Source organism: Schistocerca serialis, chromosome 4 (assembly GCF_023864345.2).
Source record: "Schistocerca serialis cubense isolate TAMUIC-IGC-003099 chromosome 4, iqSchSeri2.2, whole genome shotgun sequence".
In the NCBI taxonomy this organism is placed as follows: Eukaryota; Metazoa; Arthropoda; class Insecta; order Orthoptera; family Acrididae; genus Schistocerca; species Schistocerca serialis.
In genome coordinates this window covers 934,236,253-934,252,006 of record NC_064641.1, presented here as the reverse complement: position 1 = coordinate 934,252,006, position 15,754 = coordinate 934,236,253, and positions in this window count along the sequence as shown.

Sequence of the window (15,754 nt, the reverse complement as noted above, 5' to 3'; positions counted from 1 at the left end):
TAACTTTCTATGATTTCAACCTCTCCCGTGAATCCAGTTTTAGTTTCCGATGGTTCACTTCAGGTGTACTGTATCCCTTGGTCCTTCTTATTGACGATGAAACACAGAAATTGCATCCGAATTTAATACGAAAGGCACAATGCCAACTTAAGTTCAAGAGGACTGACACTTTAACTTTCTATGAATTGAACCTCTCCCGTGAGTCCTGTTTTAGATTCCGATGCTTCACTTCAGGTTTACTGTATACCTTGGACCTTCTTATTGACGATGAAACACAGAAATTGCATCCGAATTTAATACAAATGGCACAATGACGACTTAAGTACAAGAGGACGGACACTCTAACTTTCCTTGATTTGAACCTCTCCTGTGAGTCCAGTTTTAGATTCCGATGCTTCACTTCAGGTTTACTGTATCCCTTGGTCCTTCTTATTGACGATGAAACACAGAAATTGCGTCCGAATTTAATACAAAAGGCACAATGCCGACTTATGTACAAGACTTCTGACACTCTAACTTTCTATGAATTGAACCTCTCCTGAGAGTCCAGTTTTAGATACCGATGCTTCACGTCAGGTTTACTGTATTCCTTGGACCCTCTTAATGGTCGATGAAACACATAAATTTCATCCGAATTTAATACAAAAGGCACAATGCCGACTTAAGTACAAGGGGACTGACACTCTAACTTTCTATGATTTGAACCTCTCCTGTGAGTCCAGTTTTAGATTCCGATGCTTCACTTCAGGTTTACTGTATACCTTGGACCTTCTTATTTACGATGAAGCACAGAAATTGTATCCGAATTTAATACAAAAGGCACAATGCCGACTTAAGTACAAAGGACTGACACTCTAAATTTCTATTATTTGAACCTCTCCTGTGAGTCCAGTTTTTGATTCCGATGCTTCACTTCAGGTTTACTGTATCCCGTGGACCTTCTTATTGACGATGAAACACAGAAATTGCATCCGAATTTAATACAAAAGCACAATGCCGACTTAAATACAAGAGGACTGACGCTCTAACTTCCTATGATTTCAACCTCCCCTGTGAGTCCAGTTTTAAGTTCCGATGCTTCACTTCAGGTTTACTGTATACCTTGGACCTTCTTATTGACGATGAAACACAGAAATTGCATCTGAATTTATTACAAAAGGCATAATGCCGACTTAAGTACAAGAGGACTGACACTCTAACTTTCTATGATTTCAACCTCTCCCGTGAGTCCAGTTTTAGTTTCCGATGTTTCACTTCAGGGGTACCGTATAACTTGGTCCTTCTTATTGACGATGAAACACAGGAATTGCATCCGAATTTAATACAAAAGCAAATTGCCAACTGAAGTACAAGAGGACTGACACTTTAACTTTCTATGATTTGAACCTCTCCTGTGAGTCCTGTTTTAGATTCCGATGCTTCACTTCAGGTTTACTGTATACCTTGGACATTCTTATTGACGATGAAACACAGAAATTGCATCCGAATATAATACAAAAGGCACAATGCCGACTTAAGTACAAGAGGACGGACACTTTAACTTTCTATGATTTGAACCTCTCCTGTGAGTCCAGTTTTAGATTCCGATGCTTCACTACAGGTTTACTGTATACCTTGGACCTTCTTACTGACGAAGAAACACAGAAATTGCAATCGAATTTAATACAAAAGGCACAATGCCGACTTAAGTACAATAGGACTGATGCTCTAACTTTCTATGATTTGAACCTCTCCTTTGAGTCCAGATTTAGATTCCGATGACTCACTTCCGGTTTACTGTATCCCTTGGACCTTCATATTGACGATGAAACACAGAAATTGAATCCGAATTTAATACAAAAGGCACATGCCGACTTAAGTACAAAAGGACTGACACTCTAAATTTCTATTATTTGTACCTCTTCTGTGAGTCCAGTTTTAGATTCCGATGCTTCACTTCAGGTTTACTGTATCCCGTGGAGCTTCTTATTGACGTCAAACACATAATTTGCAACCGAATTTAATACAAAAGCACAATGCCAACTTCAGTACAAGAGGACTGGCACTCTAACTTTCTATGATTTGAACCTCTCCTGTGAGTCTAGTTCTAGATTCCGATGCTTCACTTCAGGTTTACTGTATACCTTGGACCTTCTTATTGACGATGAAACACAGAAATTGCATCCGAATTTGTTACAAAATGCAAAATGCCGACTTAAGTAAAAGAGGACTGACACTCTAACATTCTATGATTTCAACCTCTCCCGTGAGTCCAGTTTTAGTTTCCGTTAGTTCACTTCAGGTGTACTGTATCCCTTGTTCCTTCTTATTGACGATGAAACACAGAAATTGCATCCGAATTTAATACAAAAGGCACAATGCCGACTTAAGTACAAAAGGACCGACACTCTACATTTCTATTATTTGAACCTCTCCTGTGAGTCCAGTTTTAGATTCCGATGCTTCACTTCAGGTTTACTGTATCCCGTGGACCTTCTTATTGACGATGAAACACAGAAATTGCATCCGAATTTAATACAAAAGGCACAATGCCGACTTAAGAACAAGAGGACTGACACTCAAACTTCCTACTATTTGAACCTCTCCTGTGAGTCCAGTTTTAGATTCCGATGCTTCACTTCATGTTTACAGTATCCCTTGGACCTTCTTATTGACGATGAAACACAGAAATTGCATCCGAATTTAATACAAAATAACACAATGCCGACTTAAGTACAAGAGGACTGACACTCTTCCTTTCTATGATTTTAACCTCCTCTGTGAGTCACGTTTTTGATTCCGATGCTTCACTTCAAGCTTACTGTATCCCTTGGACCTGCTTATTGACGATGAAACACAGAAATTGCATCCGAATTTAATACAAAGGGCACAATGCCGACTTAAGTACAAGATTACTGACACTCTAACTTTCTATGATTAGAAGCTCCTTTAAGAGTCCAGTTTTACATTCCGATGCTTCACTTCAGGTTTACTGTATACCTTGGACCTTCTTCTTGACGATGAAACACTGATATTACATCCGAATTTAATACAAAAGGCACAATGCCAACTTAAGTTCAAGAGGACTGCCACTTTAACTTTCTATGAATTGAACCTCTCCTGTGAATCCTGTTTTAGATTCCGACGCTTCACTTCAGTTTTACTGTATACCTTTGACCTTCTTATTGACGATGAAACACAGAAATTGCATCCGAATTTAATACAAGTGGCACAATGACGACTTAAGTACAATAGTACGGACACTCTAACTTTCCTTGATTTGAACCTCTCCTGTGAGTCCAGTTTTAGATTCCGATGCTTCACTTTAGGTTTACTGTATCCCTTGGACCTTCTTATTGACGATGAAACACAGAAATTGCGTCCGAATTTAATACAAAAGGCACAATGCCGACTTATGTACAAGACTTCTGACACTCTAACTTTCTATGAATTGAACCTCTCCTGAGAGTCCAGTTTTTGATTCCGATGCTTCACGTCAGGTTTACTGTATTCCTTTGACCCTCTTATTGACGATGAAACACATAAATTTCATCCGTATTTAATACAAAAGGCACAATGCCGACTTAAGTACAAGGGGACTGACACTCTAACTTTCTATGATTTGAACCTCTCCTGTGAGTCCAGTTTTAGATTCCGATGCTTCACTTCAGGTTTACTGTATACCTTGGACCTTCTTATTGACGATGAAGCACAGAAATTGTATCCGAATTTAATACAAAAGGCACAATGCCGACTTAAGTACAAAAGGACTGACACTCTAACTTTCTATGATTTGAACCTCTCCTGTGAGTCCAGTTTTAAGTTCCGATGCTTCACTTCAGGTTTACTGTATACCTTGGACCTTCTTATTGACGATGAAACACAGAAATTGCATCCGAATTTAATACAAAAGCAAGTTGCCAACTGAAGTACAAGAGGACTGACACTTTAACTTTCTATGATTTGAACCTCTCCTGTGAGTCCTGTTTTAGATTCCGATGCTTCACTTCAGGCTTACTGTATACCTTGGGCCTTCTTATTGACGATGAAACACAGAAATTGCATCCGAATATAATACAAAAGGCACAATGCCGACTTAAGTACAAGAGGACGGACACTTTAACTTTCTATGATTTGAACCTCTCCTGTGAGTCCAGTTTTAGATTCCGATGCTTCACTACTGGTTTACTGTATACCTTGGACCTTCTTACTGACGAAGAAACACAGAAATTGCAATCGAATTTAATACAAAAGGCACAATGCCGACTTAAGTACAAGAGGACTGATACTCTAACTTTCTATGATTTGAACCTGTCCTGTGAGTCCAGTTTTAGATTCCGATGACTCACTTCCGGTTTATTGTATCCCTTGGACCTTCATATTGACGATGAAACACAGAAATTGAATCCGAATTTAATACAAAAGGCACAACGCCGACTTAAGTACAAAAGGACTGACACTCTAAATTTCTATTATTTGAACCTCTCCTGTGAGTCCAGTTTTAGATTCCGATGCTTCACTTCGGGTTTACTGTATCCCGTGGACCTTCTTATTGACGTGAAACACATAAATTGCATCCGAATTTAATACAAAAGCACAATGCCAACTTAAGTACAAGAGGACTGTCACTCTAACTTTCTATGATTTGAACCTCTCTTGTGAGTCCAGTTTTAGATTCCGATGATTCACTTCAGGTTTACTGTATACCTTGGACCTTCTTATTGACGATGAAACACAGATATTCCATCCGAATTTGTTACAAAAGGCAAAATGCCGACTTAAGTATAAGAGGACTGACACTCTAACTTTCTATGATTTCAACCTCTCCCGTGAGTCCAGTTTTAGTTTCCGATGGTTCACTTCAGGTGTACTGTATCCCTTGGTCCTTCTTATTGACGATGAAACACAGAAATTGCATCCGAATTTAATACAAAAGGCACAATGCCGACTTAAGTACAAAAGGACTGTCACTCTAAATTTCTATTATTTGAACCTCTCCTGTGTGTCCAGTTTTAGTTTCCGATGCTTCACTTCATGTTTACTGTATCCCGTGGACCTTCTTATTGACGATGAAACACAGAAATTGCATCCGAATTTAATACAAAAGGCACAATGCCGACTTAAGTACGAGAGGACTGACACTCAAACTTCCTACGATTTGAACCTGTCCTGTGGGTCCAGTTTTAGATTCCGATGCTTCACTTCATGTTTACAGTATCCCTTGGACCTTCTTATTGATGATGAAACACAGATATTGCATCCGAATTTAATACAAAATAACACAATGCCGACTTAAGTACAAGAGGACTGACACTCTTCCTTTCTATGATTTGAACCTCTTCTGTGAGTCAAGTTTTTGATTCCGATGCTTCACTTCAAGTTTACTGTATCCCTTGGACCTGCTTATTGACGATGAAACACAGAAATTGCATCCGAATTTAATACAAAGGGCACAATGCCGACTTAAGTACAAGAGGACTGACACTCTAACTTTCTATGATTAGAAGCTCCTTTAAGAGTCCTGTTTTACATTCCGATGCTTCACTTCAGGTTTACTGTATACCTTGGACCTTCTTCTTGACGATGAAACACAGATATTACATCCGAATTTAATACAAAAGGCACAATGCCAACTTAAGTTCAAGAGGACTGACACTTCAACTTTCTATGATTTGAACCTCTCCTGTGAGTCCTGTTTTAGATTCCGATGCTTCACTTCAGGTTTACTGTATACCTTGGACCTTCTTATTGACGATGAAACACAGAAATTGCATCCGAATTTATTACAAAAGGCATAATGCCGACTTAAGTACAAGAGGACTGACACTCTAACTTTCTATGATTTCAACCTCTCCCTTGAGTCCAGTTTTAGTTTCCGATGGTTCACTTCAGGTGTACTGTATCCCTTGGTCCTTCTTATTGACGATGAAACACAGAAATTGCATCCGAATTTAATACAAAAGGCACAATGCCGACTTAAGTACAAAAGGACTGACACTCTAACTTTCTATGATTTGAACCTCTCCTGTGAGTCCAGTTTTAGATTCCGATGACTCACTTCCGGTTTACTGTATCCCTTGGACCTTCTCATTGACGATGAAACACAGAAATTGCATCCGAATTTAATACAAAAGGCACAATGCCGACTTAAGTACAAGAGGACTGACTCTCTAACTTTCTATGATTTGAACCTCTCCTGTGAGTCCAGGTTTAGATTCCGATGCTTCACTTCAGATTTACTGTATCAATTGGACTTTCATATTGACAATGGAACACAGAAATTGCATACGAATTGAGTACAAAAGGCACAATGCTGACTTAAGTACAAGAGGACTGACACTCTAACTTTCTATGATTTGAACCTCTCCTTTGAGTCCAGTTTTAGATTCCGATGCTTCACTTCAGGTTTACTGTATCCCTTGGACTTTTTTATTGACGATGAAACACAGAAATTGTATCCGAATTTAATACAAAAGGCACAATGCCGACTTAAGTACAAAAGGACTGACACTCTAAATTTCTATTATTTGAACCTCTCCTGTGAGTCCAGTTTTAGATTCCGATGCTTCACTTCAGGTTTACTGTATCCCGTGGACCTTCTTATTGACGATGAAACACAGAAATTGCACCCGAATTGAATACAAAATGCACAATGCCGACTTAAGTACAAGAGGACTGACACTCAAACTTTCTATGATTTGAACCTCTCCTGTGAGTCCAGTTTTAGATTCCGATGCTTCACTTCAGGTTTACTGTATACCTTGGACCTTCTTATTGACGATGAAGCACAGAAATTGTATCCGAATTTAATACAAAAGGCACAATGCCGACTTAAGTACAAAAGGACTGACACTCTAAATTTCTATTATTTGAACCTCTCCTGTGAGTCCAGTTTTTGATTCCGATGCTTCACTTCAGGTTTACTGTATCCCGTGGACCTTCTTATTGACGATGAAACACAGAAATTGCATCCGAATTTATTACAAAAGGCATAATGCCGACTGAAGTACAAGAGGACTGACACTCTAACTTTCTATGATTTCAACCTCTCCCGTGAGTCCAGTTTTAGTTTCCGATGGTTCACTTCAGGTGTACCGTATAACTTGGTCCTTGTTATTGACGATGAAACACAGGAATTGCATCCGAATTTAATACGAAAGCAAATTGCCAACTGAAGTACAAGAGGACTGACACTTTAACTTTCTATGATTTGAACCTCTCCTGTGAGTCCTGTTTTAGATTCCGATGCTTCACTTCAGGTTTACTGTATAACTTGGACCTTCTTATTGACGATGAAACACAGAAATTGGATCCGAATATAATACAAATGGCACAATGCCGTCTTAAGTACAAGAAGACGGACACTTTAACTTTCTATGATTTGAACCTCTCCTGTGAGTCGAGTTTTAGATTCCGATGCTTCACTACAGGTTTACTGTATACCTTGGACCTTCTTATTGACGAAGAAACACAGAAATTGCAATCGAATTTAATACAAAAGGCACAATGCCGACTTCAGTACAAGAGGACTGATACTCTAACTTTCTATGATTTGAACCTCTCCTGTGAGTCCAGTTTTAGATTCCCTTGACTCACTTCCGGTTTACTGTATCCCTTGGACCTTCATATTGACGATGAAACACAGAAATTGAATCCGAATTTAATACAAAAGGCACAACGCCGACTTAAGTACAAAAGGACTGACACTCTAAATTTCTATTATTTGAACCTCTCCTGTGAGTCCAGTTTTAGATTCCGATGCTTTACTTCAGGTTTACTGTATCCCGTGGACCTTCTTATTGACGTGAAACACATAAATTGCATCCGAATGTAATACAAAAGCACAATGCCAACTTAAGTACAAGAGGACTGACACTCTAACTTTCTATGATTTGAACCTCTCCTGTGAGTCCAGTTTTAGATTCCGATGCTTCACTTCAGGTTTACTGTATACCTTGGACCTTCTAATTGACGATGAAACACAGAAATTCCATCCGAATTTGTTACAAAAGGCAAAATGCCGACTTAAGTACAAGAGGACTGACACTCTAACTTTCTATGATTTCAACCTCTCCCGTGAGTCCAGTTTTAGTTTCCGATGGTTCACTTCAGGTGTACTGTATCCCTTGGTCCTTCTTATTGACGATGAAACACTGAAATTGCATCTGAATTTAATACAAAAAGCACAATGCCGACTTAAGTACAAAAGGACTGACACTCTAAATTTCTATTATTTGAACCTCTCCTGTGAGTCCAGTTTTAGATTCCGATGCTTCACTTCAGGTTTGCTGTATCCCGTGGACCTTCTTATTGACGATGAAACACAGAAATTGCATCCGAATTTAATACAAAAGGCACAATGCCGACTTAAGTACAAGAGGACTGACACTCAAATTTCCTACGATTTGAACCTGTCCTGTGGGTCGAGTTTTAGATTCCGATGCTTCACTTCTTGTTTACAGTATCTTTTGGACCTTCTTATTGACGATGAAACACAAAAATTGCATCCGAATTTAATACAAAATAACACAATGCCGACTTAAGTACAAGAGGACTGACACTCTTCCTTTCTATGATTTGAACCTCTTCTGTGAGTCAAGTTTTTGATTCCGATGCTTCACTTCAAGTTTACTGTATGCCTTGGACCTGCTTATTGACGATGAAACACAGAAATTGCATCCGAATTTAATACAAAGGGCACAATGCCGACTTAAGTACAAGATTACTGACACTCTAACTTTCTATGATTAGAAGCTCCTTTAAGAGTACAGTTTTACATTCCGATGCTTCACTTCAGGTTTTCTGTATACCTTGGTCCTTCTTCTTGACGATGAAACACAGATATTACATCCGAATTTAATACAAAAGGCACAATGCCAACTTAAGTTCAAGAGGACTGACACTTTAACTTTCTTTGATTTGAACCTCTCCTGTGAGTCCTGTTTTAGATTCCGATGCTTCACTTCAGGTTAACTGTATACCTTGGACCTTCTTATTGACGATGAAATACAGAAATTGCATCCGAATTTAATACAAAGGGCACAATGCCGACTTAAGTACAAGATTACTGACACTCTAACTTTCTATGATTAGAAGCTCCTTTAAGAGTCCAGTTTTACATTCCGATGCTTCACTTCAGGTTTTCTGTATACCTTGGACCTTCTTCTTGACGATGATACACAGATATTACATCCGAATTTAATACAAAAGTCACAATGCCAACTTAAGTTCAAGAGGACTGACACTTTAATTTTCTATGATTTCAACCTCTCCCGTGAGTCCAGTTTTAGTTTCCGATGGTTCACTTCAGGTGTACTGCATAACTTGGTCCTTCTTATTGACGATGAAACACAGAAATTGCATCCGAATTTAATACGAAAGGCACAATGCCAACTTAAGTTCAAGAGGACTGACACTTTAACTTTCTATGAATTGAACCTCTCCTGTGAGTCCTGTTTTAGATTCCGATGCTTCACTTCAGGTTTACTGTATACCTTGGACCTTCTTATTGACGATGAAACACAGAAATTGCATCCGAATTTAATACAAATGGCACAATGCCGACTTAAGTACAAAAGGACTGACACTCTAAATTTCTATTATTTGAACCTCTCCTGTTAGTCCAGTTTTAGATTCCGACGCTTCACTTCAGGTTTACTGTATCCCATGGACCTTTTTATTGACAATGAAACACAGACATTGCAACTGAATTTAATACAAAAGGCACAATGCCGACACAAGTACAAGAGGACTGACACTCAAACTTCCTACGATTTGAACCTCTCCTGTGAGTCCAGTTTCAGATTCCGATGCTTCACTTCATGTTTACAGTATCCCTTGGACCTTCTTATTGACGATGAAACACAGAAATTGCATCCGAATTTAATACAAAAAAACACAATGCCGACTTAAGTACAAGAGGACTGACACTCTAACTTTCTATGATTAGAACCTCCTTTAAGAGTCAAGTTTTACATTCCGATGCTTCACTTCAGGTTTATTGTATACCCTGGACCTTCTTCTTGACGATGAAACACAGAAATGACATCCGAATTTAATACGAAAGGCACAATGCCAACTTAAGTTCAAGAGGACTGACAGTTTAACATGCTATGATTTGAACCTCTCCTGTGAGTCCCGTTTTAGATTCCGATGCTTCACTTGAGGTTTACTGTATACCTTGGACCTTCTTATTGACGATGAAACACAGAAATTGCATCTGAATTTAATACAAAAGGCACAATGACGACTTAAGTACAAGAGGACGGACACTCTAACTTTCTTTGATTTGAACCTCTCCTGTGAGTCCAGTTTTAGATTCCGATGGTTCACTTCAGGTGTACTGTATCCCTTGGACCTTTTTATTGACGATGAAACACCGAAATTGCTTCCGAATTTAATACAAAAGGCATAATGCCGACTTAAGTACAAGAGGACTGACACCCTAAATTTCTATGATTTGAACCTCTCCTGTGAGTCCAGTTTTAGATTCCGATGACTCACTTTCGGTTTACTGTATCCCTTGGACCTTCATATTGACGATGAAACACAGAAATTGCATCCGAATTTAATACAAAAGGCACAATGCAGACTTAAGTACAAGAGGACTGACTCTCTAACTTTCTATGATTTGTACTTCTCCTGTGAGTCAAGGTTTAGATTCCGATGCTTCACTTCAGATTTACTGTATCCCTTGGACTTTCATATTGACGATGGAACAAAGAAATTGCATCCGAATTTAATACAAAATTCACAATGCCGACTTAAGTACAAGAGGACCGACACTCTAACTTTCTATGATTTGAACCTCTCCTGTGAGTCCAATTTTAGATTCCGATGCTTCACTTCAGGTTTACTGTATCATTTGGACCTTCTTATTTACGATGAAACACAGAAATTGCATCCGAATTTAATACAAAAGGCACAATGCCGACTTAAGTACAAGAGGACTGACACTCTAACTTCCTACGATTTGAACCTCTCCTGTGAGTCCTGTTTTAGATTCCGATGCTTCACTTCAAGTTTACAGTATCCCTTGGACCTTCTTATTGACGATGAAACACAGAAATTGCATCCGAATTTAATACAAAAATGCACAATGCCGAGTTAAGTACAAGACTTCTGACACTCTAACTTTCTATGAATTGATCCTCTCCTGAGAGCCCAGTTTTAGATTCCGATGCTTCACTTCAGGATTACTGTATTCCTTGGAGCCTCTTATTGACGATGAAACACAGAAACTTCTTCCGAATTTAATACAAAAGCACATTGCCGACTTAAGTACAAGGGGACTGACACTCTAACTTTCTATGATTTAAACCTCTCCTGTGAGTCCAGTTTTAGATTCCGATGCTTCACTTCAGGTTTACTGTATACCTTGGACCTTCTTATTGACGATGAAACACAGATATTGCATCCGAATTTATTACAAAAGGCACAATGCCGACTTAAGTACAAGAGGACTGACACTCTAACTTTCTATGATTTATACCTGTCCTGTGAGTAGAGTTTTAGATTCCGATGCTTCACTTCAGGTTTACTGTATACCTTGGACCTTCTTATTGATGATCAAAAACAGAAATTGCATCCGAATTTAATACAAAAGGCACAATGACGACTTAAGTACAAGAGGACTGACACTCTAACTTTCTATGATTAGAACCTCCTTTAAGAGTCCAGTTTTACATTCCGATGCCTCACTTCAGGTTTACTGTAAACCTTGGACCATCTTCTTGACGATGAAACACAGAAATTACATCCGAAATTAATGCAAAAGGCACAATGCCGACTTAAGTACAAGAGGACTTACACTCTAACTTTCTATGATTTCAACCTCTGCCGTGAGTCCAGTTTTAGTTTCCGATGGTTCACATCAGGTGTACTGTATCCCTTGGTCCTTCTTATTAACGATGAAACACAGAAATTGCATCCGAATTTAATACAAAAGGCACAATGCCAACTTAAGTTCAAGAGGACTGACACTTTAACTTTCTATGATTTGAACCTCTCCTGTGAGTCCTGTTTTAGATTCCGATGTTTCACTTCAGGTTTACTGTATACCTTGGACCTTCTTATTGACGATGAAACACAGAAATTGCATCCGAATTTAATACAAATGGCACAATGCCGACTTAAGTACAAGAGGACTGACACTCTAACTCTCTATGATTTGAACCTCTCCTGTGAGTCCAGTATTAGACTCCGATGCTTCACTTGAGGTTTACTGTATACCTTGGACCTTCTTATTGACGATGAATCACAGAAATTGCGTCTGAATTTAATACAAAAGGCACAATGCCGACTTAAGTACAAGAGAACTGACACTCTAACTTTCTATGATTTGAACCTCTCCTGTGAGTCTAGTTTTAGATTCCGATGACTCACTTCCGATTTACTGTATCCCTTGGACCTTCGTATTGACGATGAAACACAGAAATTGCATCCGAATGTAATACAAAAGGCACAATGCCGACTTAAGTACAAGAGGACTGACTCTCTAACTTTCTATGATTTGAACCTCTCCTGTGAGTCCAGGTTTAGATTCCGATGCTTCACTTCTGATTTACTGTATCCCTTGGACTTTCATATTGACGATGGAACACAGAAATAGCATCCGAATTTAATAAAAAATGCCTAATGCCGACTTAAGTACAAGAGGACTGACACTCTAACTTTCTATGATTTGAACATCTCCTTTGAGTCCAGTTTTAGATTCCGATGCTTCACTTCAGGTTTACTGTATACCTTGGACCTTTTTATTGACGATGAAACACAGAAATTGCATCCGAAGTTAATACAAATGGCACAATGACGACTTAAGTACAAGAGGACGGACACTCTAACTTTCTATGATTTGAACCTCTTCTGTGAGTCCAGTTTTAGATTCCGTTGCTTCACTTCAGGTTTACTGTATCCCTTGGACCCTCTTATTGACGATGAAACACAGAAACTTCTTCCGAATTTAATACAAATGTACAATGCCGACTTAAGAACAAGGGGACTGACACTCTAACTTTCTATGATTTGAACCTCTCTTGTGAGTCCAGTTTTAGATTCTGGTGACTCACTTCCGGTTTACTGTATCCCTTGGACCTTCATATTGACGATGAAACACAGAAATTGCATCCGAATTTAATACAAAAGGCACAAAGCCGACTTAAGTACAAAAGGACTGACACTCTAAATTTCTATTATTTGAACCTCTCCTGTGAGTCCAGTTTTAGATTCCGATGCTTCACTTCAGGTTTACTGTATACCTTGGACCTTCTTATTGACGATGAAACACAGAAATTGCATCCGAATTTATTACAAAAGGCATAATGCCGACTTAAGTACAAGAGGACTGACACTCTAACTTTCTGTGATTTCAACCTCTCCCGTGAGTCCAGTTTTAGTTTCCGATGGTTCACTTCAGGTGTACTGTATCCCTTGGTCCTTCTTATTGACGATGAAACACAGAAATTGCATCCGAATTTAATACAAAAGGCACAATGACGACTTAAGTACAAGAGGACTGACACTCAAACTTCCTACGATTTGAACCTCTCCTGTGAGTCCAGTTTTAGATTCCGATTCTTCACTTCATGTTTACAGTATTCCTTGGACCTTCTTATTGACGATGAAACACAGAAATTGTATCCGAATTTAATACAAAAAAACACAATGCCGACTTAAGTACAAGAGGACTGACACTCTTCCTTTCTATGATTTGAACCTCTACTGTGAGTCAAGTTTTTGATTCCAATACTTCACTTCAAGTTTACTGTATCCCTTGGACCTGCTTATTGACGATGATACACAGAAATTGCATCCGAATTTAATACAAAGGGCACAATGCCGCCTTAAGTACAAGAGTCCTGACACTCTAACTTTCTATGATTAGAACCTCCTTTAAGAGTCCAGTTTTACATTCCGATGCTTCACTTCAGGTTTACTGTATACCATGGACCTTCTTCTTGACGATGAAACACAGAAATTACATCCGAATTTAATACAAAAGGCACAATGCCAACTTAAGTTCAAGAGGACTGACACTTTAACTTCCTATGATTTAAACCTCTCCTGAGAGTCCAGTTTTAGATTCCGATGCTTCACTTCAGGTTTACTGTATCCCGTGGACCTTCTTATTGACGATGAAACACAGAAATTGCATCCGAATTTAATACAAAAGCACAATGCCGACTTAAGTACAAGAGGACTGACTTTCTAACTTTCTATGATTTGAACATCTCCTGTGAGTCCAGTTTTAGATTCCGATGCTTCACTTCAGGTTTACTGTATACCTTGGACCTTCTTATTGACGATGAAACACAGAAATTGCATCCGAATTTATTACAAAAGGCTTAATGCCGACTTAAGTGCAAGAGGACTGACACTCTAAATTTCTATTATTTGAACCTCTCCTGTGAGTCCAGTTTTAGATTCCGATGCTTCACTTCAGGTTTAATGTATCCCGTGGACCTTTTTATTGACAATGAAACACAGAAATTGCATCCGAATTTAATACAAAAGGCACAATGCCGACATAAGTACAAGAGGACTGACACTCAAACTTCCTATGATTTGAACCTCTCCTGTGAGTCCAGTTTTAGATTCCGATGCTTCACTTCATGTTTACAGTATCCCTTGGACCTTCTTATTGACGATGAAACACAGAAATTGCATCCGAATTTAATACAAAAAAACACAATGACGACTTAAGTACAAGAGGACTGACACTCTTCCTTTCTATGATTTGAACCTCTTCTGTGAGTCAAGTTTTTGATTCCGATGCTTCACTTCAAGTTTACTGTATCCCTTGGACCTGCTTATTGACGATGAAACACAGAAATTGCATCCGAATTTAATACAAAGAGCACAATGCCGACTTAAGTACAAGAGGACTGACACTCTAACTTTCTATGATTAGAACCTCCTTTAAGAGTCCAGTTTTACTTTCCGATGCTTTACTTCAGGTTTACTGTATACCTTGGACCTTCTTCTTGACGATGAAACACAGAAATTACATCCGAATTTAATGCAAAAGGCACAATGCCAACTTAAGTTCAAGAGGACTGACACTTTAACTTTCTATGATTTGAACCTCTCCTGTGAGTCCTGTTTTAGATTCCGATGCGTCACTTCAGGTATACTGTATACCTTGGACCTCCTTATTGACGATGAAACACAGAAATTGCATCCGAATTTATTACAAAAGGCATAATGGCGACTTAAGTACAAGAGGACTGACACTCTAACTTTCTATGATTTCAACCTCTCCCGTGAGTCCAGTTTTAGTTTCCGATGGTTCACATCAGGTGTACTGTATCCCTTGGTCCTTCTTATTGACGATGAAACACAGAAATTGCATCCGAATTTAATACAAAAGGCACAATGCGAACTTAAGTTCAAGAGGACTGACACTTTAACTTTCTATGATTTGAACCTCTCCTGTGAGTCCTGTTTTAGATTCCGATGTTTCACTTCAGGTTTACTGTATACCTTGGACCTTCTTATTGACGATGAAACACAGAAATTGCATCCGAATTTAATACAAATGGCACAATGCCGACTTAAGTACAAGAGGACTGACACTCTAACTTTCTATGATTTGAACTTCTCCTGTGAGTCCAGTTTTAGACTCCGATGCTTCACTTGAGGTTTACTGTATAACTTGGACCTTCTTATTGACGATGAAACACAGAAATTGCATCTGAATTTAATAAAAATGGCACAATGACGACTTAAGTACAAGAGGACGGACACTCTAACTTTCTATGATTTGAACCTCTCCTGT